Source organism: Cervus elaphus, chromosome 16 (assembly GCF_910594005.1).
Source record: "Cervus elaphus chromosome 16, mCerEla1.1, whole genome shotgun sequence".
NCBI lineage: Eukaryota > Metazoa > Chordata > Mammalia > Artiodactyla > Cervidae > Cervus > Cervus elaphus.
The window spans coordinates 45,154,415-45,170,343 of NC_057830.1; the positions used below are offsets into that span (position 1 = coordinate 45,154,415).

Below are 15,929 nucleotides of genomic sequence, written 5' to 3' on the forward strand. Positions count from 1 at the left end.
GGAAGACCCAGAGGAATCGGGTGGAGAGGGAGGTGGGAGGGGGGGATCAGGATGGGGAATACGTGTAAATCTATTCCTGATTCATGTCAATGTATGACAAAACCCACTGAAAAAATAAATAAAATTAAAAAAAAAAAGAAAGAAAATATTAGTATCCTTATCATTAATTTTACTTTTCTGTCTTAAAAGTATAATTAGCTTATAAATTTAATTTAATTTTTAATGTGCAAGGCTTTTTATTTTTTAGCTATTTAAATGATCAGTAACTTCTAACTTTAATTAAAAACAACCAGTTCACAATCATAATAATGTAACTTTCTTATAATATTAGTTTCCGTCAGATCGTATTTCAACAAAAACTGAGCCCCATTGCTCTTTAAAGTCCTGAGTTTTGGCACTTCTCTCGTAATCACTGAATGTTTTTATTCAGCCAAGACTCTAAATCTGTGGGTTAAAAACTACTCTCACTGTGGCTAGACTCACAGCTTCTTTTGAATTCAAAAGAGCCTGATGTTCCAGTATATAATTCAGAAGTAGTTTTAAAGATTAACCTTGCTCAGACAAGTAGGTTTCATGCTTTTTATTCTCAACCTAGTCTTAGTGTTTGGAAATAAAGTAAATTTTTTTCTCATTAAGTTTTAAAAATGACCATTCACATTCATTATTGATGAAATAAAGGTTTACTGAGAAAATTAATAGGGCAAATTGGCTTTTAGGAATGATTTTGAAAAATACAATGGGATTAGTTTTCATTTGGGGTAGGTGAGCCTTATTAGAATCACTTGTGCAACTTTTTCAAGATGTATGTCTCTGAACACATACATGAATTCCACCTTTCCTCCCTGCCCTCAAGACACAGTCTGTGGGTCTATCTGCCTCTCTGTCCCTGTGTGTCTTTCTCTCACACACACACCCCTTTTGACAAGCTGAGGAATGATGTGTGAGGCATGATTTCATAGACAAAAGCATCCTGAGAGATTCTGATCTTAACCCTGACTCATTCATTCCTAGACTTGGCTGCACATTGCAGTCACCTGGGGAGCTTTAAATACAATCCTGTTGCCCAGGTCGTACCTAATGCAGTTAAATCAGAACATTTTGAAGCAGAAGCCAGGCAGTGTTTAAAGCGTCCCGGGTAATCCAGTGTGCAGCTGACCTTGGGAACCACTCTCTGCTTTGAGGGTAGGAGAAAGAGAACTACTTCTGATAATTGGTGGGACGTTGAGTAAGTGAATTTTAAGCCTTGATTCTCTTATTTGTAAAATGGGTTAAGTATCATATTAGGTTCAGTTGCCCTTTTTATCGTGTAACTTTTAATTCTGTGACTTTAAAATCAATTTGAAGAAACTTTGAAGCACTATAGAAGTATCCATCTTTGATGCTAACAGTGTTACAGGCCTTTCTGCAAATGCTAAGATTCTATAGAGGAGTTACAAAATTCAGATTTGCCTTCTCTCTATTATTTTGAGTTTCATTTTAGATACTGAGAACAAAGGGAAGCAAATAACTTAACCAGAGAACCCCTTAATTGCCTAATACACAGCATCTGTGAATAACTTAGGGCTATAGTAGTGTAAAAACTATCTGAGGACTTGTACCTGTTGGTTAGTTAATACTTTATTTAAAATAATGTGGAAATACCTGTCATTAATAGTGTACTGTGCTGTATTGTGCTGCCTTATTAGCAGTGCTTATTTCAGGATAACTAGGCCTATCATCAATTTTGTGACTATGAAATTTTGCTATTAAATTTTCTAATAATTATGTGTGAAAGTGATTTTAAATCCATTTTATTTGATATGGAGCACTTGTATTACTTACTTTTAGAGAAATAATGGAAAATAGATGTGTTAGGGGGACTACCGAACGGAATCAACTGAAATGCAGTGCCTAACAAAAAGCCACACGCACAAAATCTGTATGGCTTAAATTTAACCATGTGGATAGATGATGTAACTTGTATGGGATGAAAGATTCTGTGCATAGAAGGACAAATGACCGGGGAAATATGTAAGAATTTATATATTATAATAATCAACCCAAACATGTCTTCTAAGAGCACATCTATATTTTGGGTCTCCTAATTTTGCTAAAAGCCAAAGAACCTAAAACATGGGGGATACCACCTATGGGTACTGCTCTGAATTAGGGGGTGTGGGGGCCACCGGGCATCTGGATGGTCTTACCTCTCTGCCAACCCTTTAAAATGTCTTCAGGCCTAATGTGATAAAAACCAATTATTACAATATTTTTTTTTTCTCCACAGGGTGAGCTTAGAAATATATTACCACATAAAGAACAGGTGAGCTCTTTTAAAACCTGTCTTGTTATTCCAGCTAATTAATTTACACAGTATCAAGTTTAGTGTTAATAACAATGGACAGTATTAGAGTAAGCTTTTACTGTTAGGAGTCCTTTCATTACAGTATTGAAGTGAATCATTTATTTTTATTTTGAGACTCTTAATTCTTTAAGTTTTATGTGGTTTACATGGATATTTACTGTATTAGAAATTGAAATTTAAAATTTAAAAAATTAAATCCACTGTATGTGAAAACAGGCTTTCCTCAGCACTGCTGAAGTTCTGAGCCAGATGAGGCTTTGGCGTGGGGTGCCACCCTGTGTGCCGCAGAGTGTTTAGCAGCACCCCGGCCTCTGCTCTGTAGGTGCAAGTAAGGTGTTCTGCTTCTCTCCACATTAGGACAGGAACACTGTCTCCTGAGGGATGAGATCACCATCTGACTGGGGACGCCAGTGTTGAACATAAGTCATTTTTTTAATGAAAAATAACCATTTTCCACAACAAAATAGTGGAGAGGATAGTATCTCATTAATAGGAGACAGTTGATTCTCATGTCAACATTGTCTTCAGTCATTTGCTTTGAAGAAGCAATATGAAGATCCAGCTACATGCAGACATATAGTTGGGAAAAGGTGAATTTTTAAAGCCTTGAGATAATTGGACATATTCTTTGATACTGTCCCCAAAATCCACATGTGCCAGTTTATTAAATTAGTTAAGATGGAGTTCCAAGTCATTATCAGTGAACTTGAGGTAGATACTATGTTAAATTAATGCCCATTGATCTGTCATGCATACTGAGTGGATCTTTTTATCTGTACATGATTTTATATTATACATTGTCATTTGCAAAGTATTGGTTCACATGTCTTCAGACAGTGTCAAAAACTCACTCTTGTTAGTATCACTACCAGTCTTATCGGGAAAGTCTTTAAGTATTGATAAATCAAGCTCACCATAAATAACACACTGGAAGGTACAAATTTCCCAAAAATCCTAATATTTTTAGCTTGATGGTTTGAATTTTATCATTGGCAACAAATACTTTAGAGTTTTCTTTGAAGTGACAGGCTCACTTTGTTCATTTTTGAAAAAATGACTGTCAATTGGCGTTTCATGAAAAAAGTGGTTTAAATATGATGTTCTAGGGGGAAGAAAGTGACTTGGTTACCAGTAAGTTACAAGTGCTCCTCCTTAGCACAGCCATATTTCAGTCCATACAAGCGCTTAATGCATACTTTCCGCTTACTCAGAATATGAAGAAGAAGAGTAAAGGTTTAAGAACACTTAATTTTTACTCTTTCATCATGGATGTTCTTAAGTGAAGCAGATTTTTTACATTGATTTGGCCAGGAATAAGTGAATGACTTCTAATTTAGTTTCATACCACTGCCTTGATTCACACTCAGAAATGAGCAATTTTACCCACTTTTGCTTTTATACAATCATAGTTAAGTGTCAAACAGGGTAAAGGCAGGTGATGTCTTGGTATTCTTATAAAAAACGTTTTGACCTCTTGGACTTACAGGATTTCTGAAGAGGGGCCGGGGAGATTCCTATAGAGGCCTATAGACCACATTTGCAGAACTACTGTTTAAATGGGCACAGTGTAGTAGTGTGGTGGAATTTAAAAGAAAAAGCCTGGTCTCTCTTAAAAGACAATTAAAATTTTTAACTCAAACTATTTAAAAGAGACAAGAAGAAATAAACAATAAGAATATAATATGAAGAACAAAAGGGGGTGGAGACAAGAAAAAATCATGAATGTCATATTTACATTCATTGAAGTTAGAAGACTTTATTGCCTACTACTACCACTTTATAAAATGTTCTTGTATATTCCATTGTGAGGTTAGTGAAGTGGAAATGTATTGGTCTACGAACATTGCCTGTTAGAAGGGGTCTGTGTGGGTAAAGGCAGCTCTGGCTGGTTATAGAAGAGATTTCATGCAACTTGGTGTGCTGAGTATAAAATAGGTCAGAAAACCTTTCTAAGGGCAGAATCCAGGAGAATATGTAAAACTGTTTGCTTTATTAAGGTTAAGCTTCCTCTACTCCTCTCTTTACTTTTAGCAGATATTTTACTAAGCTAGTAACTCCTGAATTAATTTTTAAAATACACATTCTTATTTTATAGAGATACCAATAGGTCCTTGGACATTTTTGATGAGAGATCACATCCACTCACAGTAAGTGTCACTTTTATTGAAGGTGTATTTTTCTCTTATTACAGTTGTGTTTATTTCATGCTGATTTGCTTTGAAATTAATTACTAGAAGAAAATTATTGCCTCCAGCTCAAAGCCAAGATTGTCTTCCTTTAAGTCTTCTTCCCCCACCCCATATTATGTCAAGTAATTTTACCAAAAGCATGTTGTGTCAGGGGTGTGACTGATAAGAACCAAGTTATGCTTTGTATGACGAATGAGCAGGTAAGTAAACATACACAAGTAACAGAAAATGTAGGTTTTTAAAGGATGATTTTCCATAGCGTCACACAATATAAACATTTCCTAACACATATGTAAGACCTCTAAGGAGAAAATTTAAAAACTGTTTAAATTTTAAACTAATTAAAATGACAGGGTTTAAAAACTCACTTCTTCAGGTGCTCAGTAGACACATGTGACTGGTGACCTCTGTGTAAGAGAGCACACTCTTAGAGCCTCTGGTTACAGGACACTGGAAAGGTGTTTTCATAGTTGACTGCAGAAAAGTCTGATGACGTACAATGATCAGCAAGACTTTGAGCCTAAAAATAGTTTGCATTTGGTTAGAATTCTTTGGGGAAGAAGGTGAAAATACATTTTCTGAGGTTGTGCTTGCATTTTTCTTTAATGAATGGTAGTGAGTATTGAATCACTATGGTACTTTAGGATCCAATTGTTTATATTTAAAAGACTACAAGATATGTCACGTAGTCAAAATTATTTTAAGTAGCAGGTGGGCCCACGTGTGAAGATTGCTATCTTGAGGGTACTTTTAAGTATTTTTCTTCAGTGGATACTTAACATTGTGTTTTTTCTTCTTTCAGCGAGAAAGGGTTCCGGAGGAGTACTTTCAGCATGATCCTGAACCCAAATACATCTACAGATTTGTTTATGCTCTTTTCAGTGCCGCCCAGCTGACTACTATTAAATGTGCAATAGTGACTTTGGTAATATATTTTTCTCTTAATAGAAGCATCTCTAGAAATTTTTTTCTTGTACAGAAGGTATGGGCCTGTTTTTCAAATGAAAGTAGGTTCCTGAAATGATCATCAGAACTTTATTAAAGAGAAATGTATCAAAAGGAATTAAAACATACAGATTTGAGCTTTAGTAATCATCATGATTTAAAATGTTGCCACTGCTTTTCTCATCACAAAACAGTTGATGTTAAAGGCAGCAGGAGAGACTTCTGGTTTCTCCTTCCACACCTCAGGATGCATGCACACACAGGGCACACAGGCGCACACCGGCAAAGTGTGCTGGGTGGTAGGATGGAGGCGATCACTGAACTTCCTGGCCCACGGCAGGTGTAGATTCAGTGTGTTTCTGAGTCTCAGGCTGTGTTGCCTAGGCAGTGTGATGTGTGTCTTGATTGAGACTGACTGCCTTCACCTCCCTGACCTTGGACGACAGTGTTAACCATCTCTACTGTCCCCTGGTGCCGGCGTGTGAAGGTACCCAGGACTGGGGTGTCAGCAGTGCTTGGAAAGGCTTTACTCAGGTTAGCCTGCCGAGCTCCAGCTATGTGAGGACCTTTCTGTCATCCATACTGAATTCCTGTGGTAAGATTTCATCATTTGACTAATACATCATATTCAGCTGAGAGGTAGTTGGGATTGCCTAACTCCTCCCTATAGCAAACCCATAGGGGAAGGTCAGCTGCATGGTCTGGAGGGAGGGCCTGCGTCCACCGCTGCCCGCGCCCCTGCAGGCAGAGTGTAGGAGAGGAGGCTTCCCCTCAGTGGGCCCGGGTCAGACGCAGGCCTTTTCTTGGAGCTGCGAGCCAGGTACAGGGCTCAGTTGGCATGTGCTTGAGAGAGGCGGGAGTGGCGCTGGCACGTGGAGAGCTGGGAAATGCAGGCAGGAGAGGGTGTGTGGGTTGGAAGAGGGGCATTTCTTTGTAGACAAGTTAAGCCTGATGGACCTGTGAGACAGCAGAGTGACAGTGTCTAGCAGTCATTTGACTGTATGGGATTGGAGCCCGAAGCTGAGCAAGAGGCAGGGAATTACGTGTAGCTGTTCAAATGCAGAGAAAGTACGTTAAATAAAAGTTGAGGAGAAGATAGATCTGTGGGGACTGTCAGCACTCACAGGACACATCCCCAGAGGAGTGGCCGGAGTGGTAGGAAACCCAGGACAGAATCAGAAGAGCTGCCAGGAGAGCTTGAAGAAGGAGAGCATGGTGCACGTGCTGAGTGCTGCCAAGGAACTCCTTAGGGCATACATGGGCACCAAATGCCTGCCCGTGTCACGGTTCTAAGTGCTGGGCATAGAGGAGAGTTCTTGCCTTTCTGAGGTAAGTATAGCAGACATAAGGGTTTTGTTTTTCTCTAGTTTTTATGGAGTATGGTTCATTTACAGTGTGTGTAAGTATCGGGTGTACCACAGAGTGTAAGACTTTTTAAAATGAGTATTTTTAAAAAGATGACTGTTTGAAGTAGTAGTGAAAGCTAGAAAGAGAAAGCAAGGTAAAGGGATGGAGAGATTTGAGGGGCTTCCCTGGTGGCTCAGACAGGAAGCAGTCTGCCTGCAGTGCAGGAGACTTGGGTTCCATCCCTGGTTTGGGAAGATCCCCTGGAGAAGGGAGTGGCAACCCACTGCAGTATTCTTGCCTGGAGAATTCCCCATGGACAGAGGAGCCAGACGGGTCCATGGGGTCACAGAGTCAGACACGACTGAGCGACTTAACACATGCACGCTAGAAAGACCAGGAAGAGCCTCTTTACAGAGGTGAGATCTGAACCAGGACCTGGCTGGACTGAGGAAGATGAGGGGCCTGAGAGCACAGGCAGGGGGCAGAGCACGAGGCGCAGACAGGAGCGGGTTCTGTGCTGAGGGGTCAGCAGGGTGCCGCTGTGATCAGAGTAGGGAATGAGGGAAGGCACAGGCAATGAGGGCACAGAAGGACGATGGCATCTCACCCAGGGCCTCGTGACTAGCAGGCCACAGAAGTGACCTGTTTGATGGGAGAGCCCTGGCAGATGTTGAGCAGGCCCGTGAAGTGCACTTAATCTGAGAGGCTCTCCTGGCTGCTCTGGGGAGAACAGACTGTGGTTGGCTTTCAGTGGAAGCAGAGAAGTTAGGAGGCAATGGCAGTGATAGAAGCCAGAAGTGACGGACAGAAGAGCAGAGCCGGCAGGTGACCAGTGAAAGTGGAGATAAGAATTCCCAACAGATGGTAGTGAGATAACTCAAGTGGAGGTCTTTGGTCCCGGCAGCCAGGCGTGTGGCAGTGTCTCTCAGCTCTGAGGGCAGGCCTGGGGAGTGGGGCGCTGTGATGAAGAGTGCTGGCTGTTCGTCATGAAGGCAGCAGTGACCATGCCTCAGTAGTTTCAGGGGGGCAGTGGCGGCCAGGGGCAGACTAGATGGGCTAAGGAGAGGATGGGTCATGAGGAGCCAGTGTCAGAACATTTCCTGAAGGAAGTGTTCTAAGGGGTGGTGATGGATGGGCTGAGAACATGTAAGAAAACATTGGAGAAAATCTCTGACAGAGAGGGGGTTGTTCAAGAAGAGATGAATTGTGGGAACAGTGTTCTGCAGAAATGAGAGGTGGGACTGACTTCATTCATAGAAGAGTTAGCTTCAGGGAAAAGAAAGAAGTGTAACTTCCACTGAGACAGGAGGGCAAGTGGTGTAAATGAGACCAGGTTTGCCTTTATAAAGTGAAGCTGAGAGGAAGCTGAGGGACTGCCCCTAAGGCTGAACTGCCTCTGTCAGTGCCATAATACAGCAGAGGGGCGGACCCTGCGGGAGACTCGTTCTTGGAGAGTACTGGCGCGTGCGGAGTTCTCTGGGGAGTGGGGTGCAGAAGTTCACTAAGGGTATATAATCTCAGAAACCGTGTTTGAAACACAATTGAGTTTGGAGAGCTTTGGCAGATCGGAGCTGTCAGTCTGATAACGGGACATTTTTCTTTTTGTCAAATGGCATATATTTTCTTCTGCAGAGGTAACACCATCACAACTTATGTCTTTAGTCTTTACTCAGCTGTTAACTTGGTCTGGTTCTTTATAGAATAGCCATTTGACACATATAAAAGAAGCCATGAAGTCATCCCACAAACTACCTGGCAGATTTAGAGGAGCCCCAGGGATTCAGACATCGGCAGCTCTTAACCACCTTAGAACCAAACAAATTGACTAAGTTGCAGAATATGTAAGACCAATGAGTTATGAAATAATGGAGATGTGAAAAATCGGGGTGTGAACAAAGAGCTCTTTGTGCGTGAATCTTCCCTGAAGAGGCCCTGAGTGTAAAGCACAGCTGCTCCGTGCTGCCTGCCCTGTGGGGCGCAGCAAGGAGGCTCCTTGACCTGGGAGGCTCCTTGACCACCAGTTATTATCTTCAAGTTCACCCTCTGAAGAGAAGATAAAGAAATGCTCAGTCTTACCAGAGTTTTACATACTCAAGCTTTATGTAAAATTGCCACGTACCCACCACCAGTATGGTAGGTACATTGCACACGGTAGGCACTCAAGCATTTACTGAACGGTTGAATCAATGCTGGGCCATACGTGCTGCCTTTTACAAGTGGGAAGGTAATGACACAATGCCTGTCTTTAGAATGCTGAGATGTCCTTTCATTCCTGCGACCAAAATTGGGTTGGAAATTCACATGGGCAGAGTAGAAATACCAGACTGACAGAAATATTTGCCTTACAACTGTGACCTGCCCTTTGGCCTTGGCTGGCCAAGCAAAAGTCTCTGTAGAACCAAAGAATAAAAGATATGTTAAAAACAGATGAAACCTATCATTCCTAACAATTCTATGACAGCTCTTAAACTGAACTAAAATCAAAGGTCAGTCCTCTACTTTTGCAGGTTTACTTAGAAAGGCTTTTAACTTATGCTGAGATCGACCTTTGCCCCACTAACTGGAAAAGAATTGTTTTGGGAGCCATTCTTCTTGCCTCCAAGGTTTGGGACGATAAGGCTGTTTCGGACTACTGCCAGATCCTAAAGGACATTACAGTTGAGGACATGTGAGTTTGTAAGGTTACGGTGAACTGTCTAACCATTTTCCAATACCTTATTTGCTCCCATAAAGTTTACAGCTTAAGAAATGTTACATTTTAAGAAATGTTACATTGCGCAGAGAGCTGAATTAGGTATAAATATAAAATTAGACTTCTTTCTGTCTAGATGTAGTATAACCATTTGTATTTCCCATCATTAATTAGTTAAATCTTGGTGTGTTACTGTTGTAATATTCTGCTTGATAAATTGAAATTACTTTTCTGGTGGTTTTTGCCATTTTACAAGCTCACTACCAGAACAACATGATGCAGTAAATAACTTCACGTCTTTCTTAAAGCTGTCTACCAGGTCCAGTCTGTTTTTAAGAGACACATGTCTGGCCTTGGAAGTTAAGTGGTCACTGCTGAGGTCTTAGCACCTCCAGACTACTGAGGTTATAACTTCAACTTGAGTCACACATTGTATGTTTGTTTTTGCAGGTCTTTTCTTTTGTAATCTGAGGTTGTCTCTAAGGTTCTGTTGTTACGGAAACCATGATGTACAGATGACCAAATAGAAAGGTTTCAGATCTCTGTGTTCTGTCTCCTCCACTGTCAGGAGTGTTCCCCATGTTTAGAAGTAGGTCTGCTGAGTTAGGAAACTCCTTTGTCTCAGATAGCCGAGGAAGTGTCAGTGGGGCCTCACCCGGGGCACTCAGCAACCACAGTGGTACTTGGTGGGGCCTCGAGTTAACTTGGGGGGTTCCTCACAGATGGCATGCTCCCATGGGCGTGAAACATCAGGCTTGCTGTCTGGCTTCAGGGAAGGGCCCCGAGGGTGGGAGGCAGCAGGAACCAGAGAGGTATTTGCAGCAGACTCTAGAAGTGCTCACTTGACAGGAAAAATGTCCTTGTGGGTGGCATTTAGGAAAATGTAAAGGGGCACCTCTTTATTATACTGAACAGCAGAGGACGATCAAGGTCATGGCAGGCAGTGGCAAGAGTTTGTTCCCTTTGCCCCTGACTCTTAATTCAGATTTACCAAAGTGCATATTTACAACTGAAGCAAAGAAGCTTGTGACTAAGAGAAGGGACCAGTGATTGTTGGTAGCTGTCAAAGTGGCTTTTGGTGAAAATGTCCACTTTGATGATAGAAAGTGTCATGGTGATATTGCTGGTAGCCACCTTAGTGTTACGGCAGATAATTCGAGATAAGTAGAAGTACTTTTGGAATTTGTAGAAACTAAGGTGACGTTGAGCACCACTATCATCCATCTTTAAACTGGTTCCTTGAAGGAAGGAAAATGTGTAATCATAAACACCAGGTCTGCCATGATGGCAGCTGAAATTTTCTCAGAACCTGCAGCTAAGCTGACGGGGGCTCTGGGTCCAGTTACAGCATCAGAGAACATGCAGGGAAGTGTGTGGATGTTCATAGATGTGAGCCCAATAGCACTGATGGCAGTGTCTAGCTACAGGAAGAAGCTAATTGTAAACAGCCCTTTTCTGTGTACAACAGAATCACCAGGAGCTATGTTCGTAATAGGTTGCTTTTGTTTATGATCTTTGGAAACTGGAAAGCATTACAGCCAAGTGTTCAAGTCACATTGTGTCATCCCCCTGCTGTTGGCTGCTATTTGTAATGGTCTCATTTTGAGTCTAAATTGAAAAATTGGCATCTATCAGCTTTTCCTTAAAAGTTTTCTAACATTCATGTATCTTGTTTGAATATATTGAGCAGCTGCTGTTCAGAAAATTTGCTGCGCCTATAAATGGCATGCTCTTCAGTCATCTAGTCATTTAAAAAAAAAAAACAACGCAGAAGCGTATTCTGTAGTCCTAATGCCTTTTTCTTCAGTAAGTAAAGCTCTGTTAATAGACATGTTAATCCTATGAAGTACTGTATTTCCACACAATTAAAATGTATTAGTGGAAGAGAATATAAAAGGGATAGTGAAGTGCATTTATTCCCGTAGTAAATTAAGTCCTCATTAGCTGATTATCAAAACATTATCTGTTTTACATTTCTATAGACTTATGGCCATATGAACAGGAAATTAATTTTGGAGGTAGGTTCAGTTAGGTTTAAAGTTCAGCAAATGAGAAACCTCATTTCTGCTCACACTCTGCTGTCCACGCAGGAGAACGTCAAACATTTGATGACTTACCAGTGGATAAAATATTAACACTTTAAAACCAGGAAACAAATATTTTGAAAAATAAGTCACTTTCATTTGTCTGGGTATTTATCATTTGTATATAATTAACTCTTTAAAGTGATTGCTGTGAAAGTGGTAAGACTTACTCTGATTTTATTTACTTAAACATTAGACAAGCTAATGACTGTGTATGGTCCCACAGGAAAGACCTGCTCCCAGGACCCTACTTTCCCACTTCATTGAATTCGCCCCCTGCGTGCCTATGCACCTTCTGTCCTAGTCAGGGCCGGCGGACGGAGCGCAGGGGGAACTGCTCCATCGGGGTCATTGCTCAGGTGCATTTAGTCTAGCCAAGACGTCTCCCCTTAATCCTACTGCCTCCCATAGCTTGAAAAGTGTATCCCATCCTGTCCCAGGAACACCTTCTGCTCCTACTGGGATTAAGAGGAACAGAAACTTGCATTCTGCCCTTTGCCACAGTCCCCTGCACTGGAGCGGGGGGAGGGGATTCCCTTTCGCATCGAGTGTAGCTTATTTATTTATTTATCTGAGATGAATCCTTGTTGCCTCAAGAGTCTTCTCCCCTCGGAGATAATAGCAGTGGCTCTCCATGGCCCCATTTGTTGCCGTGGTGATGTGCCTACTCCTTTTGTTGGTGTGTCTCTACTTCAATAAGCCCCTTCCTGTTATCTGTGGGAATGTCTGCAAGTTCTCCAGAGCTAGTAAACAGCACACATCATTCCTGTCATCTGATGACTGTAACGGGGCCGTGTGAGCGAGCGTGGAGCATGAATGCGCAGCTGCACTGATGGAACTCTGAGGAATGAGCCCCCGAGTCAGCAGCATGGGTGCATAAGAGGGCCGTAACCTCCCCCCCTTGTCCCAAACTCCAAGTGCCAGGACGCAGGAAGAACCACCAAGAGCTGTCCCTTGTTTGAACATGAGTGTATTAATCCAGCTGGGGAGCTGTTGTTTGTTTCCAAGCTGTATTTAGAGCTGTTGTGGCACAGAATGGGGTTTCTGAAGATAGCCCAGTTGACTAAAATTGTCCTATGTTGGTTTTGTCTTCTCCTCCCCCAGGAATGAGGCGGAAACGCACTTTGTGGAGCTCCTCCAGTTTCATATTAATGTTTCCACCAGTGTTTATGCCAGATACTACTTTGACCTTTTCTCCTTAGCAGATGACGACAACCTGAGTTTTCCAATTGCTCCTTTTAGCACAGAAAGAGCACAGAGCCTAGAGGTAAGACTGGGGATTCACTAACTGGGTTTTCTGTCAGCCACCAAAGCCAGCGTCTGTGGCTGACTTACACTCCGCAGTGACTGACAGTTTGCAGAGCTTATTAACCCATTGGCATCTTATTCCCTGTGTCTTTTATGGGTTAGACAGAGATATCACATTATTTTTTTAAAAAAATTACAGATATCTCTTATGTAACCATAATTCAGAATATTTTAAATCAGATTTAATTGTTCTTAATGGTTTTCCATTTGAACCTCCACACTTACATATAACCATACAGGAATAATTCTTATAATTGTGTCCCTAATCATATGTACATTGATAATTACTTACCACTCTTAACTGCCTGAGCTTGTAGTGTGTGTTTGTGTATCACAGTTCAGCCCCATGAGTTTATTAGACCAGAAGCATCAGGGGCTAACCTGTGAGACCTATACTTGGAAATTAGAATGTGGGTTCAGAAACTGGATGTAGAAAGTAGGTGGGTTTTTAATGGAAGTGGTAACATACATGGGATGAAGGAATTTGTAGTAGTGATTTGAAGAGTAATTTGAAGTAGTTTGTGATTTCTGGTGGGTATACAGCAAAATTTACAACTGAAATGAATACATATAAAGTTGACACTTTTTCTGGTACCTTGGTACTTTAGAAATAAGACATTTTTCTACAATAATTTACATGCATGTGAAATAGCACCTTGTAGTGCTTCATCACTAGACCTTTCTTGCCTTCAACACACACCTACCCTCATTAAAATGTTCGTAGTGTAGTAAATAATGAAGACTGAATAGAAGTTGAATAGCTGGGTAAACACTGATTTTGCTCAGGTGTGTTCATTATGCTTAAGGACCTAGTATGTAGGTAACATCATATTGCTGTTAGATGGGGCCTATTTTGGGAACCCGGTTTTTAAATATGTTCCTCCCTGCCCCAGCAATCTCATCATAGCCCTTGAAGAATATTATCTTAGGGAATCAGCAGTGTAGATATGAGCTATCCAAAGTAGCAGCAACTGTCAACCTAAATGAATGCAGATGTGTGGCTTATCAATGCTGCTTTCTTTAAGGTTGGAACTTTTTTCCCCCAATTATACTTATGTTCTATCTGATTGACTTTCTTAGGCCATCTCCAGACTGTGTGAAGACAAATACAAAGACTTGGGCAGAGTTGCTGTGAGAAGGTCTTTCAGCGCTGATCATTTCTTTGGTATTCAGCGCTCCAATGCCATCCTCTCATGAACAGAGAGAGGTGAGGGGTTGTAACATCATGAACCCCTCGTAACAAGGACTGGAGAAATACCACCTCTCCTGCTCAGAAACCAGCAAAGTTAGTATTTTCACCTAGAAGAAAGACACTGAATTCAAGAGACTTGCAGACAGCAAAGGTTATGGTCATAGGAAAAAACTGGACCTTGTCAAGACAACACACTCTTCTGTCCTTTTTAATGTAAACAGAGTTACAAAAACCACTCCAAAGCTAAAAGCTCCCAACCCACCCACAGATATTTGCTTACTGTGTAGGCCGATAACTGTGAACTATGTGAGTTTTTTTTAATAGTTTAAATTTTTAGACTTTAAAGACACTAACTGTATAACTTTTACTTTTTCCTATTTTTCTCGCCCATATTGCTGCATATTCCTTTAGAATCAGTGCAGTATTGCCGTTCAAACACGGGACTCCTGACAACTCATATAGCCACTTAGGAACAGACTGCTGTAGCACTGTTAGGTTTTGAAGGATTCTTCCTCCCTATTTCATTGAAGCTGCTAGTCATTTTTGGCAATCAGTTTAAACCAAAAAGCTGCTGAATAACACTTGTCATTCAGTTTTTTTGCAAGCACTACTTATTAGCATATTAGCATGTTTGGGATCATAAGCAGAGAAAGTATGTTGTTACCTGCTTCTATTGGGTCCCTGCTGCGTTTCTTGTTAACTCTAATGGTGCTTCTCATTTTCTGATGATTTTCCTCTTTGTTAAATACTTGTATTAAAGGATATTTTCATAATTGCAGCCAACCTGTTAGTCCAGGAATAAGCAGATAGTGAAATAGAAGGTGTCCCAAAAGTCTTGGTGCAATTTTAAGCTTTAATACAGTGTGCTTGGACACTCCAGGACACTGCCGTGGAAGTATAAATGCTACAGACGCAAAATGTGACTTGAAAGTTTACTTGAATTTCTTCTAAACTCATTTGGTTTTGTAAATCTTAGATGTTAAGCTTTTAATTTGAATTTTTTGTTTCAGTCCCTCTTGAAGATGGCAAACAATAGGCTGAAAGAAAAGATTAAAATTAAGAGCTTAATGTTTAAAATTTACAAAACTAAATGAGTTTAGAAGAAATTCAAGTAAACTCTCAGGTGATGTTTTGTAAGTTTGTAGCATTTATATTTCTACAAGTATCAAAGCTTCAAATTGCACAAAGACTTCAGGAGGATATCTTGTATCTTTATAGACCTGGCCTCCTCTTTTTAAAATAGTCCTTTGCCTGGCTGGGCTGTTGATCTGCTTGAGCCCGGAAGTTTCTTTTTTATAGGTTTGGTAAAGGAATTACGAACAATAGCATTAGTTATCGATAATAAACTGAAAGGAACTGGACCCTAGTAGTAGTGACAGGGAAGTAAGCGACATGAAACAGCTTTTCTGTTCTGCGTGTTAACCTGGCTGTAGGTGTGTCAGTTCAAGTTGTTACTTGAGGAAAGATAAATCTTAGGAACCCTTACCTCAGGCTTTTTAAAACACAGGGTACCACTTAGCCACCAGGAAGCCCATTAAAAGACAGGGAGGTCCAGTAATCAGTCTTTTAGGAAGTTGGTAATGATGTCACCTAAACGTGAAACATTAAAAAAAAAAGTGTTCTCAACTATGTAAAATCTTTCTCCTACCTTCTCAAACATAATCCTAGGAATTTTGCCTGTAAACAAAGCATTTCTGGGCTATAAATACTTTCTCTCTTTATAGCAAGGCTTCACATTATATTGAGTGCCACAGGTTCCATCATTTTTAAAGGACAGAGACATAAATGATAAATAATGGATATAAAATATTACAGTCTACCACCTCAA

At 40.8% G+C, this 15,929-nt stretch overlaps 1 pseudogene; it reads left to right on the forward strand.

Annotated features, from left to right (window-relative positions):
• LOC122710064 overlaps positions 1-15,603 on the forward strand; it is a 37,226-nt pseudogene extending 21,623 nt beyond the window's left edge.
• The last annotated feature ends 326 nt before the right edge of the window (positions 15,604-15,929 follow it).